The 18,341-nt window shown below is 45.7% G+C and overlaps 1 long non-coding RNA gene across 1 annotated transcript; it reads right to left on the minus strand.

Annotated features, from left to right (window-relative positions):
• Positions 1-568: 568 nt before the first annotated feature.
• Positions 569-7,075, minus strand: LOC143835807 (uncharacterized). Its single transcript, XR_013230354.1, has 3 exons — positions 7,055-7,075; positions 1,468-1,552; positions 569-1,025 (listed from the first exon to the last, which is right to left on the minus strand). It is a non-coding gene; the product is annotated as an uncharacterized LOC143835807 (long non-coding RNA).
• Between the last annotated feature and the right edge of the window lie 11,266 nt (positions 7,076-18,341).

Here is an 18,341-nt window from a genome sequence, read left to right on the forward strand (position 1 = left end):
AGTCATTACCGTTTACCCTCCAGCAAGCTGGGTACTCATTTTACCGACCTCGGAAGGATGGAAGGCTGAGTCAACCTCGAGCCTGCTGCTGGGATTGAACTCCCAGCATCATGGGCAGACAGCTTCAGATAGCATTTCTGCTGCCTTACCACTCTGCGCCACAAGAGGCTCATCATGAGAGTACAGATATATAAAAAAGTTAAATGTGTGGCAAATTAGTAAACTGTGTCATAGTAACACAAATTATCACTTATTAAAATAAGTTGTATATAACCATTGCCATGGAAACACAGGCTTGAACATCCCTACGGTGGCGAAGGATTTGTGTGTATGTGTGTATTTTGGTGATTTGTTTTGTTTTTTGCAAGTTGTTCTGTAGACACTGATAATGTTTTCCTGCATATTATGAAAACCTTCATCCGACTTCTGCAGACCAAACTACTTTAAGGCATAGCAGCAGACACATGGTGTGTATATGTTGGCGGTTTATTTAAAACATTTATATGCCACCTCTTCAGAGACCAGCACAAGATGGCTCACAAAATAAAACAAGACAAAATCACACACACATACAAAATCAAAACTTTAAAATGTCACCAATTGAAACCATAACACAAAGCAGCATAAAAACTCAGAGAGAAAGAATCTGAGCATCTAAAAGATCATCGTAATTGTTTTCAGGCTAGAAGCAGATTGTCAATTCACATAAAAAACTAAATTCTTCATTAAAAGCTAGATTAAATATTTTAGCTTGGCAATTAAAAGAAAGGGGAGGCATCAAGTGAACTTCAGGTGGGGGGAGCACATTCCACAGATGAAGGGCCACCACTGAAAAAGCCCTGTCTCTAATTGCCACCAATGTTACATATGCAGGAGAGCAGGGCTTGTGAACAGGATTTCAGTTGTTGGTCTGGATAATATGGGAGAAGTAGCCTAGCCTCAAACCATTTAGGCCTTTGTGTGACCAAGTAAGCTGGAGTAGAAGTTCCACTGGTCTGATCCAGCAGATATTATGTTCTTAAGGCCTGAAAAGTAAGAACAAGCATTTTGAATTGCACCTGGAAACAGATGGGCAGTCTTAGCAAATCTTTCAGTACTATGGATTGTAGTGTGGCTGCTGTATTTTGAGGCATCCCAGCCTTAAAAGGTGTTTCAGCCAAAACTGATCAAAGGTTCTACATGCCAGAAAAGACCTAAGTATCCAACTGTAGGCCAGGATCCAGAAGCACCCTCCCCACAACTATGAACCTGATCCATCAAGGGAAGTGTAACTTTCTCCAGGACTGACTTACTCTTCAGTCCTCAGGTGGTTTTGTCATTGACTAATAGCACCTCAGTCTTTTCCAGACTGAGCCTCAGCTTATTGGGTCTCCACTATCCCATTATCTTGTCCAGGCACCTGGGCAGGACTTCTAGAACTACCAGGCTCAGTAGTTAAGGAAAATAGAGTTGTTATCATGCATATACCTGTAGCACCATACACCAAGCCCTTGACAATCTCTTCCATGAACCCGTATTTACTTGAAAGATAAACATGCATGTCGGAGGAACACTGCAAAAATGTTACAGACGCAAAAAAATTATTTGACATAACTGTAACTTGTATGCAAAGGTAAGGTTCCCCCCCACCACAATTTTTATATGTGAAGAAACCTAGTCTTGCATTTGAACAGATATTAAATGGCATGTGTGTGTATGTGTGTGAGGAGGCGGTAACAGGAATCTCTGTATCCATAGCACAAATGGCATGGGGCACTCGCCTGGGGCACTACAACCTTCTGAAACTGGTCAGCCAAGTAACAATAGAACTACTAAGCTAGCGTGGTGTCAAGAGCCAGTGTGATGGTGTAATGGGTAAAGAGAGGGTAGCTCTCCTCTGGGAAACTGGATTCGATTCCTCCACATGTAGCCAGCTGGGTGACTTTGAGCCAGTCGCCATTCTCTTAGGGCTATTCTTATAGAACAGTTCTCTCAGGGGTCTCTTGATACTAGCCTCTGTTTTACTGGCTAGAAGAACAGCTTGGATTGGCTCTCAGAGGCATCCCTCATGAACCCATGGATTTTGGACTAGACCCCACCAAAAAATGAAGCATGCTGGGATAAGCAGACAAGCAGTTACATTCAGACACCAGGATGTCACAAGGCTGCCACTGACTCCCCCTCCTCAACACGTTTGCATTAATGCGCCATCGGGATAAGCAATTTCTCCTTCCTAAAGGTATCCCCTGTGCAAGCACCGAGTCATGTCTGACCCTTGGGGTGGCGCCCTCCAGCGTTTTCATGGCAGACTCAATACAGGGTGGTTTGCCAGTGCCTTCCCCAGTCATTACCGTTTACCCCCCAGCAAGCTGGGTGCTCATTTTACAGACCTTGGAAGGATGGAAGGCTGAGTCAACCTTGAACTAGCTGCTGGGATTGAACTCCCGGCCTCATGGGCAGAGCTTTCAGACTGCATGTCTGCTGCCTTACCACTCTGTGCCACAAGAGGCTCTAACGTATGACTTGCTTTTGAACTTGAACATCCATGAATTCCTTTCTACCTTTCTGCTAAGAATCTCCCTCACTCCCCCCCTTTCCCAATAACTTTGGTCTGTCAGCAAACGCAAACCTTTAGCCATATCATCTCATCACTATTTGTTGATAGTTAACAGGAATTGTCCCTGCCTGAGAAACTTCTAGATCTCAGGAAGCAATCCATCAGTCTGTTGTTTGGGGCTTCAAGTACATTGCACCTGGCTTGAGGCTACATTTTAGCTGGTAAAAACCCAGCTTTCAGCCCGTTTTGTGTTCAGTAGTCAGCAGTGCAGCACACCTAGGCTGCTTACTGGCTTCAGATGCCCCCCCCCCCCCAAGCCTTAGCTTCTCTGGAGAAGTAAATATACTCTGAACTCCTTCATTCCCCTCCCTTTCATTTCTTAGGAACTTGCATGATTTGCTTGTGTGTGTGTCTTTTGAATGTACTCCAACATTTCCCCCAAAATAAATCTCATTGAGTGCGAGTTAAATTGTCATCCTTATTTTAAAAGGTTTCTATCTGAAAAGGAGCCCGTAAATATGGGTAAAAAGATCCTGCAGTTACACAGCCTCTCGCTAAAATATTCAAATTCCCAAGGAAGATGGCTGGGTCTTTGGATGAAAGGATTCTTTCAATGATAGGAAGATCGCAAAGAACCTGAATGAGTTCTTTGCATCTCTTTTCTCACTGAAGCTGCTGTTTTGGGGGGAAGGGTGTCTTAAGAATTCAATCAGATTGAGATAACAAAAGATGAAGTCTGATGACTACTAAGTGAACTAAAAACTTGCAAGTCTGCTGAGCCAGATGGCATTCACCCAAGGGTTCTTAAGGAGCTCAAACATGGAATTGTTCATCTACTAACCAGCATATATAAATTCATTACCAAAACCAGCCTCTGTACCAGAGGACTAGAAAATAGCAAATGTCACAGAGATTTTTAAAGAGATCCAGAGGAAATCCAAGAGATTAAAGGGGTATTATCCCCTGTAGTAATGGGACTCAAAAGCCTTAAGTTCTATCTGTGTGGCCTTCCCATGTCACCTGCCAGGCCAGCCTCTCTCCCTCCACTTCTGGTGTCTCATTCTTGCCAGTGGTTCTGTTTGGATGAAACGCTGCCACCCCAGCTGCAGCAGGCACACATGCAGGCACACAACAATCTGGAGGTGGCATGGAGGAGGCCTGCCACCTCCCACCACTGCTTGCTATCACCACCACCATGGCCGCCAACCTGGCGACCCCGTGGAAGGGGCCAGGCGACCACACTTGGGGTTGGGATCCCAAGGTTGAGAACCACTGCTCTAAGCAGTTTTCACCACCACCAGCAATGATGGCCTGGTGGTAAATGATTGCAACCTTCTGATTGATCATTAGATCATTGGAAATTGACTATAGTTCTACATATTGGTTTGACTGGTTTTAACCCTTGGTCAATAGCCCTGGAGGGGGGTCCGATCTACCATCGAGGTACCAGCCTCAACCATAAGCCTGGCAGAAGAGCTCCATTTTGCAGGCCCTGCGGAAAGCTGGTAAATCCCACAGGGCCTGCAGCTCTTCTAGGAGCTCATTCTACCAGGCAGGGGCCAGGACCGAAAAGACCCTGGCCCTGGTTGAGGCTATGTGTTCAGGAGACAGGTAGGGCGACTATGTGGTCAGAAAACAGGTAGGGCGGTAGTAGCCAAGCCTGGTGAAGGTGGTAAAATGCCTGGCTCGCTACCTTTTTGACCTGAGCCTCCAAAGTTAAGGAGGCGTCTAAGGTCACTCTCAGATTCCTGGCTTGGGACGCGATGATCAGTTATGTCCCGGCAGACTAGCACTTGGGAACCCTCTGCTGTGGTGCTGCTGCTGAGAGGCCCCCATCTACATTCATATCTCTCTGCTTCTCTTCCCCCTGGTTACAAAAGATGACCTCCCTGGCTGGATGGTTTATAGATGAGCAGTTGCTGCCCCTCCCTGATTAGAGATTGTATTGTTCATATTCAAAATGAAAGGAAGTTTATTAAGAAAAGAAATAGCTCATACCGCATATGTAAAATTTCAGTCTTCTTCTGACCCTAACTCTCAAATGGAAAACTAGGTTAAGCTATTGATTCTTGAAGCTGCAAGTATTTCGAAATCCTTTGTTATCTTATGTCAGTGTTTGCAGCTGTCTTTGTCTGGTCCCTGCCCTATGTGCTCAAGAGGAGTCTGGGTATAGAGAGGAGAATACAAATTACATATTTAAAAACATCACATTTAAAAACCATTAAAACTAACAAAAACCACATAATGAAAACCATTAAAACTAGACCTAAAATACACAATTAAAATATACAAATAACCATTGTTTCAGGCAAATCTGTTCCAGGGAAATTAGTAGAGCTGGTTATTAAAGACAAAATAATTATGCAAATTGAGGAAGCTGCTGAGGGAAGATCAGTATGGATTCTGCAAAGGGAAATCATGCTTCCACCCAGTGGGGTCTAGGATAGAAAATGTCCTGGCCCTGGTTGAGGCCAGATGTACTCCCCTGGAGCCAGGGAACACTACCTGGCTGGTGTTGGCAGAGTGGAGTGCCCTTCGGGGCATGTAGACAGAAGGGCGGTTTCTCAGGTATGCAGGGTCCTCATGGGAATTGTAGTCCATGAACATCTGGAGGACCACAGGTTGACTACCCCTGCTCTATATAATTGGGAAGAGCCGCTATGGGTGGAGCAGTGTCTGGGCCCTGTTTGGGCCCTGTCCAGGTGTCCGAACACCGCTTCTACTCCACAGGCCAATCTGTGTTGTGTTGTTTTATAGTTTTGTGCTGTATCTAATATATTTTGCTAAATCATATATTTTGCTAAATTAATATTTCTAAAATTTCTTCTAATAAATCATATATATATATGCACACACATACTAGGGGCAACGCCTATTGTATTCTTGGATATATATATATACATACACACACACACACACACACACACACATACTAGGGGCAAAGCCTGTTGTATCCAAGAATACAACGGGCGCTAGAGCTTGGCAGTGGGAAGAGGAAGAGGAGGAGTTGTCCAGTCTGTAAGGGCATGGGGTTGAATGTATGTGTTGTGTGGGAGGTTGTGGGGGCGAAATGAGGGCACGGGTGTGGAGATATGGGTGTCACGAACCTGTGGTTTGGAATATTTGTTGAGTGTGGGAGAGGACTGACCTTTGGGAATTGTGGCATAGTGGTTACAGATGAGCTTTCCAGAGCCATGTCTTCAGATATGTGAAGTGAAAATCAAACTGGAGACTCTTCTTAGGGGAAGATTACATGGCAACCAATTCCCCCCAGTTCTGCGTCATTTCACTTCTTGTGGGAATTAGGCCACAGATACCGAAATGCCCCTCTGTCCTAATACTCATGGGGTAGTCACAGTACACAGGTGTCCACCCTGTTCCTTCTTCTCTATTTTTTTCACTGTTGATAAAAAGTTATGTTTCCACATGCTTCTTTCATGGTTCTCCTTAGAAGAAGAACGGATTTTTGTACCCTGTTGTTTACTACCCAAAGGAGTCTCAAAGCAGTTTACAAACACCTTTTCCATTCATCTCCCCACAATAGTCAACCTGTGAGGTACATGGGGCTGTGAGAGGTGCGAGAGAACTGGGAATGGGCTGCAGTGACCCAGCAGGCCTAAGGTGTCTCAAAGCATTTTCCAGTCATCTTCCCTTCCTCTCCCTCTCACTATTTACAGTTTCAGGCTGTAAGTATTTATTTAGATCTTCCTGCACTTTCCAGACACATAGGACTGATGCTGGTCTGCCTGTCTGTGCCCCAGAATACAAACAGTTGCTGGTAAGGACTGGCCATAGCCCATAGCCCAGGAGGGACACCCCTGCACCACTCCCTCCCAACTGCAGGCAAAAATGGCTCCTTTGAAGGCCGGACTCGGAGGCATTGTACGATTTTGAAGTCCCACCTCCAAACCTCCAGGAATATTTCCAACCCAGGGGTAGCTAACCTCCTGGTGGAGCCTGGAGAGCTCCTGGAATTACAGCTCACCTGCAGAGTATAAAGATCAGCTCCCCAGGCAGAAAGGGCTACTTTGGAGAGGGTTGTGGTAGAGAAGAAACATTTAAGGCCTCCCACACAGGTTGTTGTTGTTGAATTGAAAGACTTGAGGCCTATTGCACAGGGTTGTTGTGCAGATGAAACAGGAGACAAAAAAAAAAACCCAGTTTCATCTGCAGAATAACGCTGTGCAGTGGCCTCAAATCTGCAGAGAGTTGCAAAGAAGACACATGGCTTGGCTGTGTCTAACCGCCAGCCAGAGCAGTATTTTAAGTGAGAAGGGGCTTTTCTGTGGCCTCCCTGTCAGGCAACTGTTTGGCAGAAGGGGAAAGTCCCCCCCCCCTGCGTTGCTCTTGGAAAGGCCTGAAGGGGGGGAGGGGAGGGGGAGCACTCTGCAGCCTCCTGCCAGCTCTGTCAGGGTTCTGAGGCAATTCACAGTTGGACCTGACAGTTAGGACAGCCTTGGGGCGAAAAGGGCTGGCACAGCCTGTCCAAGCCTCATCCCCCTTGACAGCCCTACTAACCTCCTCTCCCTTTGGTGATCAGGAGAAGACTGGAAGCCATTTCTCCAGATTGCCCCTGGCTGGATGGAATTTTGGTCTGTCCTGGTAAGGGGCCAATCGGAAGGCGCTTTGTGACTTCCGATTGGTCCCTCCGCTTGTCAGTCCAGGGCCATGGGACCAAGCCCTCCTAGGCAGAGACTGTCTGGTCCTGTCCGGACCCGGAGAGTATCCAGATTGGCCCGGCAGCACTGGCACCCGCCCCCAACAGCCATGTTTTAGTATACATCCAAGATAGCAGAAACAGGAATAATTCTAAACCAGTTTTTATTTGTGGCTTTCTCTACAGGTTGGAGCTAGGTAAGCTGCTATGAAGGACCCTGACAGATATTTTTTATACTGTTTGTTCTGAATAAGATACAGTAACTGAAAAGCCCTCAGCATATTTTTGAGTGATGGCAACATATTGCAGAAGTCATATCAAGTACCTGGTTTTAAAAAATGACAACAACTTTATGGATGGCATAAATGGATAACTGCACATGTATTAGATGGGCCAAAGCTATAAAAGATAATGCAATCTGACATTTTCTCAGGCATGGATGAAAGTGTTCAATTATTGGGACACCTTATATGGCCAAATCTCTAGTCACATATTTAAAATGTTGTAAATTGCAAAGTATTCATAATAATGAAAAGGAAAGGGACTGGTGAGAAGGAAATAACCATGGGGACTGACTGTCTGTGCCTGTGTCTCAAAGCACTGTTTGTATGTATCTTGTAAAATATTTCCAGATCTTCCACAGGAATGCTTGTAAAACGTTGGGTGATTTTAGATTGAGCTATGGGTGAGACAGGGGACCTCAAAATTGAAGCTAAAATTGCTTTTGCTTCTATTGGCTTATGGCTCAAGGCACACTGGGTTACTGAAGGCTTACTACTGGCGATTCATTTTAGATCTAAATGGCTACAAGTCTCTGAAAAGAGAATAGAAAGTTTGGGCTTCTCTCCTTTGATTCTATTAGGGATGGGAAAAGATCAAGCAAAATCAGCCATCAAACAAAGGATCAAAGATATAGAGAGACAAATGGACCTTTTGCACTCCCCAGAATGGCACCTCCAAGTCTGAGATATATTCAAGCTCCAGCTAAATACCTCTCTTACCTGGAAAAAACCACAGAAGGGCATTCACATTAGAAATACGTTTGGCTTTCCCTTCTGCAAAAAAAGAGGGTCGATATAACAAAATTCCTAGAGCTGTCCCTGGAATTCTGGAGAGTTTGAGACTGTAGATCATATCTTGCTCAGATGTCCAGTCTATATCCCAGCTGTAGCTTGTCTTACCTTCCCTTTACTTAGTAAGCTTGGTACTAATTCAGAAAAAGGAAAATTGAAATGCCTCCTGGGGCAAGGGAAATAATTGCAGTTGGTGCAGAAGCAGCAGGAGATTGTCCCTGGTGTAGAATGCAGCTGCTAGGGTCCTCACAGAAACATCTTGGAGGTCCCATATCAAGCCATAACTGAGGCAGCTGCAATGGTTGCTGGTTGCTGCCCAGATCAGGTACAAGGTTTTGGTATTAACATTTAAGGCCATTTGTGTCTGGACCCCACATATCCATGAGACTGCCTATCTCATTATCCCCTCCCCCCACACACACACACAGGGTGCTTCACTCCGTGGCTGATAATTTGTTGGAGGTCCCTGTACTGAGGAAGGTTTGCCTGGCCTCGACCAGAGTCAGGGCCAGGACCAGGGCCTTCTTGTTCCAGGCCCTAACCTGGTGGAATGAGCTGAGGGCCCTGACGGAGCTTTCTCAGTTCAACAAGGCCTGAAAAATGGAACTCTCTGCCAGGTCCTTGGTTAAGGCCAAGGCAAATTAGACCTGGGCCCCTCTGTGAAGCCAAGTCATCAGGCTCCCATATGCCCTGAGGCTTTAGTTCGAAGCCTGTGGAGTGGGAGGAGGGTTACTGTCACTGCCATGGATGGGTGAATTGGTTATCTTAGGGGACTGTAAGTGGATTTTATTGTGGGTTATATCTGGAATGTTAACAACCATGAGCCACTGTATGGAAGTGGCAGGCTATAAATGGAATGGGATGGAATGGAATGGATGAATGAATCTACTTTCAGGTAGGTTGCTAGATTTTGTGCCTTTGTAAACAGAGCATGACCAAAGATAATTAGTGGGATACCATTATTTAATACTAAAACCAATGTATTTACACTGTTTTTATACTTAATTAAAAAAAATTCTATTGGTCATCTATTCACATGGATTGTGTTTTGGCTAAATAAAAATAAAATTCTTAATCCACATGGTACAAACTGGCAGACATAACTAACAACTGCATTCCTCCCAGCTAGATGGCTCAGGAAAGCTGCCTTGGCTAATCATGCCACCTTCCTGCCCTCCAAGAAAGATGACACGATTGGCAAGGCAGCTCGCCTGAACCATCCCAGGGCCAAAACTGGCTGGGAGGAATGTTGATTAGCAATGAAATCGGCTGCCTAAGGAGGTGGTGAGCTTCCCTTCACTGCCAGTCTTTACATAGTGGCTGGACAAATATTGATCACAGATTTAGGCTAATCCTGTATTGGTCAGGGGGATGGATCAGATGACCTGTATGGCCCCTTCCAACCCTATGATTCTATTCTACTCTGTTTCTTGCAGAATGGAAGGCAGGCAGGAGCTCCATTAAATTCTTGACAATTAATTCACAAGGCAAACATATTCAGGTAAGTTTTGGAGAGTCTTTGACTGCCTTGAATACAGTTTATCCAATCTAATGCTGGGTCAGTTGGAAGATGTGTGGAGTTGGCTGTATCTAGTTGCACAGTACAAGGAGCTGCCTTTGGACCCTGCAGTTCATGCAGAATGCGGCAGCTGCAGTATCAGCTGGAACTCTTTTTTCTCCCCTGAGCATTTCATGCATGTTTCAATTTAATTGGCTCTCAATTAATTTCTGGGCTAATTCAAAGTGCTGATTTTGACTTTTCAAACCCGAAGTGGTCAGAGATGTGGATATATTTGTATGTTTGTTTCAAGTGCAAGCCTCGTAGTGCAAAACTGCCAAGGTAATTTATAACACAATTAAAAGTATAATTAACTGGAATAAAATGTAATGCATCAGTAAAATCATTAAAATACTATGTCCCTCAAACACCCCATACCAGAATTTAAACTAGATTAAACAAAACCCACAAGGACATGTGGAAGACATCTCATTTCCCCCCTTTTAAACTATTTCCTTTTTTTCTCCCCTTGAAAACCCCATAGCTTCTCCCCTTTTCCTGCTTCCTTTTCTCCTTCTAAGGTTGCCATCCTCCAGGTAGGTCCAAGAGTTGGGGCTAGATAAGAGTTGAAGAAAAGCTGTTTTCTGTACCTCACTTTTCTCTACCCCAAGGAGTCTCAAAGTGATTGACAGTTCCCTTCCTTCTGTCTCCCCACAACAGGCACCTTGTGACACAAGTAGAGCTAAAAGAGTTCTGAGAGGACTGTCCAAAGTCGCCCAGCAAGCTTCATGTGGAGGAATTAAGAATCCAGATTAGAGGCTGCTGCTCAGATTAGAGAGCCATTTTGGTGTGTAGTGGTTAGCAGCAATCTGGAGAGCCGGGTTTGATTTCACGCTCTCCCCCCCTCCCCATGCAACCAGCTGGGTGACCTTGGACTCACCACAGCACTGATAAAGCTGTTCTGACTGAGCAATAATATCAGGGGTCTCTCAGCCTCACCCACCTCACAGGGTGTCTGTTGTGGGGAGAGAAAAGGGAAGGTGAATGTAAGCTGCTTTGAGACTCCTTCGGGTAGAGAATAGCGACATATAAGAACCAACTCTTCTTCTTCTTCCTATCTACACCATACTGGGTCTCTTGTGAGGGCAAGGTTTGGGGATGGAAGCAATCTCAGCAAGGAAATGGCTGCTTTTGCAGGGTGCAGTCTATGGAGGGTGCAGTCTCTGGTATTGTAGCTTGATGAAGTTCCTTGTGTCCTCAAACTCCATCCGCCCCACTCTCCAATGCCCAAATGTCTAGTCATTCCCTAAGCTGGAGTTGGCAAACCTGTCTTCCCTCCACTGAACAGCCAACTGACCTCAATCTGTCCTTCTGTTTTAAGTCCCCCCCCCCCCACTGCAGTAGTCACTTCCTAGAAAAACTGTGTCTCAGTTGCATGGAGCCAGCTACTAGGCCAGACCCACTTGCATGGGAGGGAGACTTCAGTGACTTGTGGGGTATTTATTTATTCAATTTATATACTGCTACTTCCTGAGAAATGGAGTGGGTTGCAAAAAATATTAAAGATATAACCAACACCTCTCTCCCCACCCATCCTCTGCTGGGCCGATCTGACCGGAGGATCTAAAATGAAAGAGAGAAGCCCACCTCATTACCAGACAGCCCTGACCTCAGCCATAGGCCTGGTGGAAGAGTGCAACTGTGCAGGCCCTGCAAACTTTAACAGCTCTGTCAGAACCCAGATTTTGAGTGGCAACTCATTCCACCAGGCTGGAGCCAGAACTGAAAAAACCTTCCTCTTATTATCTTTGGGGACAAGGATTACCAAGAAGTTGAAGTCTGCAAAGCACAATACTGTCCAGGGAATATATTGGGAGAGGCTGTCCTCAGGTATGCAGGGCCCAGACTGCATGGGGTTTTGAAGGTCAATACCTCACTTTTCCCTGTATCTCGCTCCCCACACTATTTCCTTTCCCCCCCTGCCCCCATATCCTCTCCCCTTTCTCAGCTTCATTTTTTCCTCCTCAGTCATTCACCAGAATACCTTTTATTTGTGTCCCATTTTCAGCCATATTTATTGTTTATTTACTTAATTTATACTCCACTTTTCTCCACAGTGAGATTCAATGCAGCTTACATTATTATCTTCTCCTTTTTTATCTGCATAGCAATCCTGTGAGGTAGAGTATGCCGAAAATAGGTTACTGATTCAAAATCACCCCATTAATTTCCATGGTAAGATTTAAACCTGGGTTGCCCAGACCCTGCGTTGAGGTTGTAACTGCTACACCACACTGGCTCTTCAGTGGTCATTGCTAGGGTGGATGTGATAAATGCCTGTGAATAAGTCCTTTCTTTAGAAAAGGATGAAGCTGACAAACAAACCAAATCTGGTTTAAAGCATAAGAGCTGATCATTGATTAGAAGTGAGATATCTGTCAGCTCTTCAAGCTCCAACTCTGTTGTTTCAAGAGGCATGTGATATAACACTGACTTCATCCTTGATTATTGGCTCTCACCCAGCCAATTACTACTTCCAGACATCTATTAAGAACAGCCTCTGACTCACTACTATGCTGTAAAGGAAACACAAAGCAGCATATCTTCTTCAGATCTCAGCTTGACATCTCCCAGCACTTTCATGTAGCTTTTAAATGTTATAGGTAGCCATCCAACCATTTCATCTGGAACAGTGGTTCTCAACCTCCCTAATGCTGCAACCCTTTAATACAGTTCCTCATGTTGTGGTGACCCCCAATCATAAAATTATGCAAGTGTTCTTTCGCAGAAATTAAATAGAAACTGACCAATGGCGTAAAGATCCATTGTTCATGATTGTATATAAATTGGTTATAAATTGTATATAAATTGGCAGGTGCCTTCAGGAGGGGCGGCAATAGTGGTGCCCCCCCCAAGCTGCTTGCCCTGCCACGACCCCTGTGAAAGGGTCATTCAACCCACAAGGGGGTCCCGACCCCCAGGTTGAGAACCACTGATCTAGAAGTTGGTCTATGGTTTTAAAAGCCAGTGGAAGTGTAGAATCAAAATCAAGGACAAAAATATAACATCAGAAGAAACAACATTAGAAAAAAAAATCCCATCCCTAGTTGTAATAAAGCTTTTGCTCCAACAGCATTTGGACATTGTCATGCCAAATTTATGGACTCTAGGTCTGAATTCATTTGAATTTTTTTTCTCCCTGAACTACCTTGTGGATAAGTAACGTTGTGCCTCTGAGTGCTCTATAAAACATAAAAAAGCTCCTTACCTTTCAGAAAAGTTCCACTGGATGATTTTGCTCAAACTAAGTAGTGGGTGTCAGGGAAGAGGACACATTCATCACCATCACAGCCACAGAGCGGGAAGGAGGTGTGGTCTGAGTGCTCAAGCATAGCCTGAGTTTGCTTCCCTTTGGGTTCAATGCATCTGCCAACCCATTTCATCTTCCCCCGCAATTATGCAAACCAGAGAGCCAAAGAAGCTACACTGAATCAAAGATGGCAACTAGAAGCAATCATGTCAACCTCCCAGCTCGCTGGAGAATTCCATGCATCAGCCTGACCTTTGACAGGCATGTCAGTCAAGCCAAGAGACTGTCCGGATCCACTGATCTCCAGGGACAGACTATTTAAATCAGTCTCCCAACACTACAAAGGCCCCAAAATCTCTTAGAGCAAAACCTTAGCAAGCAGTGTCCATTTATGACCAATCCTGACCACATTCTGCATGTACAGGCCCTTAGAATCTTGACTGGAGCAGAATTGGATCCAGCAGTCCTTCCTTTACCCTCCCCAAGTTTTGTTCACAATGTCCATTTTTTTTCAAGCATCTCATACAATTGAATTATTTATATGCTTTTTAAAAAACAACTAATTTTATTTGTGTGTAGGGACAGTATTCAGCATGGCAGTTTGGTGTCGTGCCAGCTTGGTGTAGTGGTTAGGAGTGCGGACTTCTAATCTGGCATGCCGGGTTCGATTCTGCACTTCCCCACATGCAGCCAGCTGGGTGACCTTGGGCTCCCCACGGCGCTGATAAAACTGTTCTGACTGAGCAGAGATATCAGGGCTCTCTCAGCCTCACCCACCTTACAGGGTGTCTGTTGTGGGGAGAGGAAAGGGAAGGCGACTGTTAGTCGCTTTGAGGCTCCTTCGGGTAAAGAAAAGCGGCATATAAGAACCAACTCTTATTATTATTATTCTTCAGTTGGTCAAGAAGCCACTGCTGGTGCGTATTGGAAATTTACATGCATTGCTCGGCTTGAAGATGCTTCAAGGGCAGCACAAATAGGTTTTATTTCATTCATTCATTCATTCATTCATTCATTCATTCATTCATTCATTCATTCATTCATTCATTCATTCATTGAATTTATTACCTGCCACTCCCAGTCTAGCTGGCTCATGGCAGGTTAAAATACATTAAAACCCCACACTAAGACCCATAAATATCCCGGTCTCATTAAATTCCCTTGCTGGCATCTTGTCTAAACTCACACCTACCCATTTCCCATAGCTCAGTGCACGCCTTCTATCCATCCCATACTTCAGGGAAAGAAAATACGGGAGTCAGCATGTTGTCCCAGCTGAGGCAAGGAGGAGCCCATAGAACTAACTGCCCCAGCCTCAATAAAATATCTGCAGAAGAGCTGTATTACAGGCCCTGTGGAACTGTGGGAGCTCCTGCAGGGTCCTTAGCTCTTCTGGGTGCTCATTCCAACAGGTCGGAGCCCAGGCTGAGGACAGGTGCACTTCCCTTGGGCCAGGAACCACCAACAGATTTGCACGCACAGAATGAAGAGCCTTGATTTGAGTCTTAATTCAATGAATTATTGGTAAATAACAGCCTGATGACAGACTTCACAGTTAGATCTAAGATAACAGACAGATGGTCCATTCTCACATTACAAAGAGCAAAACTAGACCTGGTGATTTCAGACATCATTCCCTGATGACTGACAGGTGTATATGATTGGAAATGTGTGTGTCACATTCACTGCAAAATTTTGACAGATTACTGTTTGATCCAAAGCTCCCTAATTTCATTTTTACGAGCATCAGGAGGTGGCCTTCTATTACTGTAGCAACTATGCAACAGGAGAAACAGCTAGAGGATCAGCCTAGAGGGGCAGTTTCTAGTTGCCTAGCAACCATTTCCAGCCCTCGGCAGCTGGTTCATTGCCACTCCAATGAGACCCATGGGTTGTACAGCAGCCATGACATCATGCTCTGTTGTAATGCATTTGCTTAGTTCATCTTTTGTGAGCTCTTGTGAAGTGTAATATACCTGTGGCTCATACACACTTTTTAAAATGCAGACTAAAAAAAGCCTTTAAAAATAGGAAGAAGAAGAAGAAGAGTTGGTTCTTATATGCTGCTTTTCTCTACCCAAAGGAGTCTCAAAGTGACCGTTTATGCACTGGAGGTTTCATGCCAAGCAGACTGGAGTTTTAGTTGTGGCAGGTTGCCCCACCTCTTCCTGCACCCGCATGGGGGAACATTTGGCCTGGTGTGCCTCATCTGCCCCCAATTTGTGCTCCTGCATGGAAGCTGAAACACTGAAGTTCCCAGTGCATAAATGGTCAGTGGCTTACATCTGCCCTCCCTTTCCTCTCCCCACAACAGACACCCTGTGAGTCAGGTGGGGCTGAGAAAGCCCTGATATTATTATTATTATTATTATTATTATTAGTAGTAGTAGTAGTAGTAGTAGTAGTAGTAGTAGTAGTAGTAGTAGTAGATTTATTTCCCGCCTCTCCCGACAGGCTCGAGGCGGGTCACAACAACTAACCCCATTAAAATTCCCATTAAAACATCAATCTACTAACATGACGGCTAAAAATCCCATCCCTCCCCCAATTATCAAATTGGTGAAGAGGAAAGAATAGGGGAGCAGCATACACTCCAACTACTAGGGGGGGAGCGATGTCCCTGATTCGCTGACCCCAACCTCAACCATAGACCTGGTGGAAGAGCTCCGTTTTACAGGCCCTGTAACAAATCCCACAGGGCCCGCAGATCACCCGGGAGCTCATTCCACCAGGTAGGGGCCAGGACCGAAAAAGCCCTGGCCCTGGTCGAGGCTAGGCGCACTTCCTTCGGGCCGGGGACGACCAACAGGTTCTCACCTGCAAAGCGAAAGGCCCTGCGGGGGGCATAGAGCGGTAGGCGGTCCCTCAGGCGTATGGCCTTGAAGGTTAAAACCAAAATCTTGAACTGGATCCGGGCAGCAATTGGCAGCCAATGCAGCTGCTTCAGCACCGGCTGGATGTGGGCCCTCCAAGATGTTCCAGTGAGGACCCTGGCAGCTGCATTTTGCACCAGCTGTAGTTTCTGGGTCAGGGACAAGGGTACGCCTGCGTAGAGCAAGTTACAGAAATCTATTCTGGAGGTGACTGTCTCATGGATCACTGTGGCCAAGTGGTCAGGGGACAGGTAGGGCGCTAGTAGCCGGGCCTGGTGAAGATAGAAAAATGCCTGGCCTGCTACTCTCTTGACCTGAGCCTCCATAGTCAGGGAGGCATCAATGGTCACACCCAAATTCCTAGCTTGGGGCACAATGGTAAGTTGCACCCCTGCTAGGGTGGGTAAACGCGCTGCCTGTTCCCGCCTCCTTCCCCCCAGCCACAGGACCTCCGTCTTGGAAGGGTTGAGTTTCAGGCGACTCTGCTCGAACCATTCAGACACTGCTTCCAAACATTTGGCAAATGGTTCTGGGGGGGAGTTCGGATGACTGTCCATTAGGAGATAGAGCTGGGTGTCATCAGCGTACTGATGGCAACCCAGCCCAAAGCTCCGTACCAGCTGGGCCAGAGGGCGCATAAAGATGTTAAACAATGTGGGGGAGAGGACTGCACCCTGAGGGACCCCGCAAGGGAGTCTATAGGGCCGCGAGAGCTCTTCCCCCACAGCAACCCTCTGGGACTGGTTCTGGAGGAAGGAGCATATCCAGCACAAGGCTGTGCCCCATATCCCCGTACCGGCCAGGCGATGGACCAACAGTTCATGGTCCACGATGTCAAAGGCCGCCGATAGGTCACTGCTCAGTCAGAACAGCTTTAACAGTGCTGTGGCGAGCCAAGTTCACCCAGGTGGGGGAGCGCGGAATCAAACCCGGCTCGCCCGATTAGAAATCCGCACTCCTAACCACTACACCAAATTGTCTCTAAATCATAGCACATGAAGCCAAAAAGAATAAAAATCCTTTGCACAACACACAGTGTTTGTTGACCTATTATCAAGCTAGTCTTCTGATAGTCCCTTGTAGAAGGTCCAGGGAAGGTGATATTGAAAGGTTAACTCTGGAGTGGAATAAGGTCTCAACTTTGGCATGTGATAAGGCAGAAGGATCATGCTTATGAAGGAGCTAAGGCAGGGCTGTTGGAAACAGTGCATCACTGTCTAGGTAGAAAGCATCCAACCAGTCTTAGGAGTTCAAGCCTCTTGGAAGTTACAGACTCCACCATGACTCATGTTGCAACAATCATAGTTTCTTTGCAATTTACAAGTCACAAAGAAGGAGAGTTTGGCAGCTAGATGAAGTATCATAAAATGTTTGACTTCTAGGAGGTCACACGTTAAAATTCATACAAGTTATGCCACATTTTCTTCAGAATTAGCAGAAAAGCAGGCTTCCAAAGCCGAGTCGGGCTTGTTCAAAAATAGCTGACTGGGTCAAACCAATATTGTAGAGAATATGAATTATTTACCAGCATGCTCGAGACAACATCCAGATCTCCAAAGACATCTGAAAGTCGTAACCTTTAATGTAATTCAAACAACCTGCATGGACTAGTTCTTGTTACCCCAGAACCCCTGCAAACTGAAGGTCATAAAACGTTTGTAATGGAATTGATCTGTAGTAGAAGAAGAAGAAGAAGAAGAGTTAGTTCTTATATGCCGCTTTTCCCTACCCGAAGGAGGCTCAAAGCGGCTTACAGTCGCCTACCCATTCCTCTCCCCACAACAGACACCCTGTGGGGTGGGTGAGGCTGAGAGAGCCCTGAAATCACTGCTCGGTCAGAACAGTTTTATCAGTGTTCTGGAGAGCCCAAGGTCACCCAGCTGGTTGCATGTGGGGGAGCGCAGAATCGAACCTGGCATGCCAGATTAGAAGTCCACACTCCTAACCACTACACCAAACTGGCTCTCAGAGCAGAACGGTCCAGAAAGATGCCTTCATATGGGAGTGTGTCATCTTGCTTTCTGTACTGTTCTCACCAAGTCAGCCTGGGCAGTTTAGTTGTACTCCTAGTCCCGGTACACTGGAATTGTCATTCAGTTTTGTATTTCTAGTCCTGTTGCATTAATCATTTGATGTCCTACACTGTATGAATTTTTTTCTTTCTGTACTGGGAAGTTCATGGAATTATCATGCTGGTTCCTCTGCCATGAACTTGATTTTGCGAAGCAGAAACCAGCCAAATTCATTGGAAATTTGTGAGCCAGTTCATCCCCATCCCTAAGCTGCAAAGGACAAGGATCTGGTCTAGATCCATAGTGCAAATGAGTAAGCAGAAAAGACAAAGAATAAAACTCTTGGGCAGGCAATGAGTTCAGAGATGTCTCAGAACAAAAG

Source organism: Paroedura picta, chromosome 1, assembly GCF_049243985.1.
Source record: "Paroedura picta isolate Pp20150507F chromosome 1, Ppicta_v3.0, whole genome shotgun sequence".
Lineage (NCBI taxonomy): Eukaryota > Metazoa > Chordata > Lepidosauria > Squamata > Gekkonidae > Paroedura > Paroedura picta.